Source organism: Protopterus annectens, chromosome 2.part1 (genome assembly GCF_019279795.1).
Source record: "Protopterus annectens isolate FY-2018-M chromosome 2.part1, PAN1.0, whole genome shotgun sequence".
In the NCBI taxonomy this organism is placed as follows: Eukaryota; Metazoa; Chordata; order Ceratodontiformes; family Protopteridae; genus Protopterus; species Protopterus annectens.
The window spans coordinates 1,688,999,861-1,689,006,421 of record NC_056729.1 but is presented as its reverse complement, the minus strand read 5'-3'; positions in this window follow the sequence as shown (position 1 = coordinate 1,689,006,421).

Here is a 6,561-nt window from a genome sequence, read left to right as displayed (position 1 = left end):
ACATGGGACACAGATATCCTTCGGAAGGTCTCACGGCAAACTGATAGCTGGTGCCAGGTTAAATGCCAAAAATGTATAGTCATACCCTTGGAAAAACAATTGACAGTGGCCTTTCTTTGGCACTCACATTGGTTGCTAAAAAGAAGACCTTCTACATTGCCCACCTGATCATGAAGGATTCAAATCCAGATCAAGTGAGGTCATTGTTCCCTGTACTTCACTTTATCAGACCAATGATCAAGTACACAATGCCATTCAGGATGTATCTCACCCGACACCTGCAGCAATTGGAGAGACCCCAAAAGTTCCTCACCAAAAGGATAAAGGGACTCCAAAATCTGTCATATGCTGCCAGACTGAAGAAACTCCAGCTCAATTCAGTCGCATAGCGCCTGCTCAGAGGTGACGTGTGCCTGACCTACAAGGCCATGCCCAACCGGAATTAATGGACATGCTCCAAAAATCCAAATCTACCAGATCCACTAGGAATCATCTCTGTGTCACTGCTGGACAGAGGCACAACAAACTAATGGGCACAATATTTTTTTGGATTACCTCAGTGTCACTGCTCAACAGAGGCACAGCAAAATAATGGGTATAGTTCCCCATACTAAAGGGGTGCGTAAGCCTAAAACAATGAGCTAGCTTTGTAAATGCCCTCGGCAGAGATAATGACATGAACCTATGAACCTATGAACCTTAGGGCAGATAGCCTAGTATAAACCTATGAACTTATGAACCTATGAACAACATGAAATTATGTGAGTAGGTTGTGCAACTTGTGTGTGTGTTAATGGAATTTTGAAACTAAAGTAAATGGATTTCATAGTGATGTTGACTCAGTTAATTCAGTCTGCTAATGTATGTCTGCATTCCAGTGGTTACAGATGCAACTTTGTTAAAGTGGTGCACTACCTTTTAACACATAATCCATCAGTGTTATTCAGAAGTGCACTGTCATATTTTGGAAGTGTCTGTTTGTATTATCATTGCAAACCGTCCAAGCATGAGCCAATACAGCTGACAGTGACATACTAAATGGTCACTATTTACATGCAATCATCCCAGTATGAACTGTCATGAATGCATGCTTGATTCAGATTGTTACTAGGCTAATGACCCATAGGACCTTTCTATGCTAGCTAAGTTTTCGCAAAAGAATACTGATGTCCTGTATCAAAATAGGACATTGAGGGCCAGGCATTTATAAGCTACCTCTGTCCATTAGGGACATGGGTGCCGGGCACAGTGTAAATTTCCTATTCAACATCCATTTGTCTAGGTTGTGTTTAAACTGAGTGATAGACAACCTCAGCTTCACATGGATGGGAAGCCTTTTCCATAGGAGAGGCAGTCTCTGGGACACGTCTGTCTCTCTGTCTGTTGAAGTCATAGACAAAATTCAAGTTGAAAGACCATGTATTACTGGTACTGTTTGACTTGCAGATATGCAGGAGATTCATAAGTGTGGGATTTGCAGATGCCTTGTAAACCAGGCATAGATCGTCCCTCGGTAATCCATAGGAGACTGAGTAGTGGGGAAAGGGCTTTAAGGCACTCTGATAAGGCAAGTTTGTTGCACCATGTATTCTTTTTGTAAGGAGCTTCTGAGGTCACTCTAGTTTCTGCATATGCCTTCTCAGGTATATACTGAAGGGAGCATTGTACTCTATGATTGGCATTATAAGGACAGAGTACGGTTGGATAATGTCCTGTCTGGACTTAGATGCTATGCCCTTACTTATAAGTTGCAAAACATAAAAGGATTTCCTCACTACTGTGGCCACATGGTGATTGCAGGTAAGATGACTGTCTATATGTGTACCCAGATCCCTGATCACTAGGTTGACCCTTAGGGGTGTATTATCAACATGGTAATTAACCATGATAGTTGACTTCCCAAAGGGTACAATTATGCATTTCTTAGTACTGAGTTTAAGACAATGGCTTTGGCACCATTTGTTAGTCAAACATAGTCCTTCTTGAATAATGCTAGTGTCTGCAGGAGAATCGATAACCCCCAGCCAGCAATCATCTGCAAACTTAGTCACTCTTTTACAGTCATGATTGTCATTAATACCCCACACTGTGAAAGAGGTACGTGTCATTCACAGTAATGCCATTTATGCGAATGGCACTATATAGATGCTATCAGAGAAGTATGTAATTACATGGGACAAGCATAGTGCTGTTTTGCTGGCCTGTCCAGACACATGCATTTATCCCAAAACCAGTGGTACACAGTAGCAGATCTTCAACAGTGAAGTTTTAATACTTAAAAATGTGCATTTTCACATGTTTAAAGTCAGACTTTTGCTGTGGGACTTGCAATCCATACAGTTTTCTTTAGATTGTGTAACTAGTTAAGTAGGTGGTTTGAATCTGACAGTGGTGAAGTGTGTGTGTGTGTGTGTGTGTGTGTGTGTGTGTGTGTGTGTGTGTGTGTGTGTGTGTGTGTGTGTGTGTGTGTGTGTGTGTCAGGTAAGTAAAGCTTCAATAACAGACATGCTAGGTCCATTTCCTCAGGATAAAATCTTAACTTTGGACACAACTCCTTCTTTTCTTTATCTCACTTTTAACATAAACGTTCTCTGCAACACATTGATGAGGTCATCTTGTCAAAAGTACATTCTCGCCCCTTAAAAGTGGGACTTTTTGTGTTGTGCTTATGGTTAATACTGTGTTCTCCAGTTTGTGTAACTAGAAAAGTTTTGAAAAGTATGATGTAATCATTTTGTTTCAAAAACTGGGTACTGCCTGAGGATACAAGAAATTCATTGGGTAGCCCTCTACCAGTGAAAATGTATCTCCTAAATGGAAGTTTACATAAGGGATGTGGTCAAGGAGCTAATTGTACACAACAGTGCACACAGTCACACTATTTAAGCAATGTTGGATTTGAACCCCCTACCTATCTAGTTACAGGACCTAGAGAACACATTAACCGCAAGCACCAAAAGAGAAATCTGACTTTTATTGTGAAAGAGTACACTAGTGAAATGATGATCTCATCATTGTAATAAAAATGGGAGATCGGCATCATGAAGTCCTCTCCCACTTTAAATGCTTCTCCTGCATGGAAGTAGATACAGCACGTCTGTTGAGGAAGGTATAAGTACCTGACATTTAAGCCACAGACACACACATGTTACCCACTGTGAGATCTGAAACTTCTACCTATCTAGTTAAACAAATGCTTGTTTAACACGTTTACAGGTAATATACCCTATTTCTATTCTTGCAGTGGCAAAGCACAACAGCCATAGGGTTCCTTTCTTTTTGTTTATACATGATAATGTGGTGGATACAGCATTAATCTCAGCACAAATAAATTCCCTGGATATACACCTTATGCAGTAACTGCAATCTGTACAAACATATCCTAATATATCTACTGTCCTTGATAACTGTTATCTCAGTTCAGCATTTTATTAACATTTATGTCACATTTACTCCTCTCTGTTACACTGCTGCTGTGTGTTCCTCTCTCATCCTTTGTTACAATGTCCATATTTATTTATGTCCATGAGTCAAGAATTATGACCAGGATTAATTATTATTACATCAGTATGGAAGTATTTATGTTCCAAATGTTCTTTGAGACTGCATTCTCAGAGTACATTTTCCCCATTTAACCTCCCCTCTTACTTATTTCTGCATCAGTCACATTGATTCTCTGTACATTTCACTTCCCCTGCATCCTAATTCTTTCAGTCAACTTGCTCTTTATCTTCTATAAGTGTTTAATGCGTGCTCGCTTACTATGGTTGCTTTTTATTTACATTTGTGTGCTCGAGCTTCCCTGCTCCTTTTTGTAGCTGCCAACACTTCTGCTGGCCATGAAATGGTACCAAAAACACGCATGCTTGTTGAGCAGTATGCATAGTCAATGAGCACGATACTCACCATGCTGACGCACAAGTCATGTAGGCTTAGCATAAAGTGTACATGACTGCTAATGAATCCCAGGGTTTGTCTATACAAAAGGCAAGTGTTGTACTGCATTTCTAGTAGCAACATATTACTTTGGTTTTGAAAACTTACCTAACTTTGGGAGTATTCATCTGGATTAACATATAACAGAGATAAGTGTTTTGAAATTCTTATATGATTTCTCAAGCTGTAAATGTTTCCTGCTATTTCAATAAAAACTTCTTAACAAAAAGTCCAAATAATCACCCATGTAACACTTAAATGACATCTCATTTTATGAAAAAGGTTACTGGTTACTACTGGCCGAAGAACCATAATTCAGTGAAGAAAATGGTCCAATCTTGCCTATTTAGTTGCTGCTAAGCTCTAGATATGTAACTGAATTCTATAGAGATGTACAGTGTCTCCAAGTATTTATGAGGTCGAGGGACTTAAAAAATGTAAATGAGGATACCTTGCGTCAGCCGTATGACTAACCATATTAATGCATTTGATGGTATCAAAACAGCAATTAAAATCTGAAATAATCACCACATTTTGAGTGAGTGCTGGCAGCTCCTAATTATTGCAATAAAAAAATCTCTAGTTTGAGAAAGGGCAATATGCTGAAGCAAAAATGAACTGCAGTTGACTTGCCTAAACTTGACTTTTACAATAAGAATGTAACTTTTTACACTTTTAAAACTGTGACATTTTTCAGAATTTAAACTGAACAAAAGTCACAGTAGCTGACTTATCATTTAAATTAATCTATGATTTTCAGAGCCTTGCAGCTGTTTTCTTGTAAATTAATAGGTTCATAGATTAGTACTAGACTAACTGCCCTTGGGAGCCATTTTGAACCTAGCCAATTACCCTATGTGGGAATCAAACCCTGCACCCTGTGTCTGTAAGGTAAACACCTTAACCATTATGCCAGCCTCCCACCCTTTAATTTCCTTTAAATAAGAAACTGCAGGTGAAGTATACTGCAGAAGCTTGAAAAGTGAGCAGTTCTTTACAGGGTAAACCATTAATGTTAACAGAAAAACACTTTCACAGTAGTTATTTTTATATGCAAAAAAAAGGCATTTATTTTTCCCAGAAGAGTGCAGCAGATAACTCCCGCCCCAAAGGAGTCCACCCCACACACAGAAATTAGACATAATAAAGTCCAGAAGTATCAAGTCCACATGTATCCACAGTCTTGGAGAAAACCTCATGACATATGTCTGGGCAGCAGACACAAATTATGTATCCATGAATGTTCAGAATTTTCATTTCATTTTCTGTCTCTTGGCAGGTTGAGGACAGCAACACATCCTTGTATCTGAATTGCTGCAAAGCAGCAAAATCTAAAAGAAATTCCCTGTTACTAGAGTGATTTCCTTACAGATGAGAATGTTTGGTATCTTACTTAGGATTTCGGAGGGTAAGTTTTGAAGAACTGGCACCAAAGCTTGATTTATGGAGAACTGCCTGCTTTCATCGCTTCTTGAGTGATGCTGTTCTTGCAATAACGAAGAGTCGTTTCATTGTCATTGTTTTGTTTGTGCCCAGCATAGACCTATACAGTGGACATCCACTCTGATGGAATACTGTATATTCTCTAGGTCTTTCTCTAGTACCTGAGCAAATACTTTATGAACAGATATTTTCAATTTGTAAGAGTTTTCCTAGTAATCAAGTTCTCTCACCAAGAGTAAATTATTCCCTCTCGGCTTTCCTTCTAAATCCAGTAGCACACCTGGGTTTGCTGCATAATTTGTTCTAGTGAAGAAATTATTGTGTCATGGACCTCACAATTAAGGGATATGGATGGCAGCTAATATGTTATTACTTTCTACAGTAAACTTTCTAACGCGAGACTGGATATCAGTGCAGCTTGATTTGATTTTTTAATGAGATAGAAGCAGATTTCTTTGTCCCAAGACAGCCTGTACATCTTTAATTAGAAAGTCTACTTGTACTGGCACTTCTTTTTCAGAAGACACAGGTTGTATGCTGATAAAAATAATATTTGCTGCCTGGAAGGAAATGCATGTCCTGCATCAGCTTCCAGTTCGTTATAGAGTTGTTTATGAACTCATGGTATTATCCCATCTGTCTAGTCAACACTTGGGTCCCTCCTGTTTGAAGGAGTTGGTTGTGCCCTACTGTTCTGTCCAGGTCCTTTTCTCAGCTTCACATTGGCTGATGATGGTTCCACAATTGCACCTCACCACTATTGGCATCTGGTCATTAGCTTTTCAAGCTCTTAGTTTGTAGATCCTACTACCTTAACTGCTTTCCAAAGGAGCACTTAACTTATCTTTTTAAAATAGCATTTGAAGAGGTTGGGCGATTTCAGCAGTTTACTTAAATTCTGGTGACAAAAGTCTTACTTACTGAAGCAATCCACTATTTTGTTGTATTTTGTTTTACTTGTTTGCATTATACTTTATTTGCTCTACTTTGTGTAGATGGTGTTTTGTGATAAAACACCTTAATAAACTTGAAAATGACTTGACCATTTAGACTGTATGTTAGAACAGAGGGACACGCTGATGTATAGCTTGAAAAGTATTCCCATATGTTCAGATATTTCTCAAAATATTCCTTATCAAGCCCTGTTCTCATTTCATCATTGCTCTGTTGAACTTTCATCAA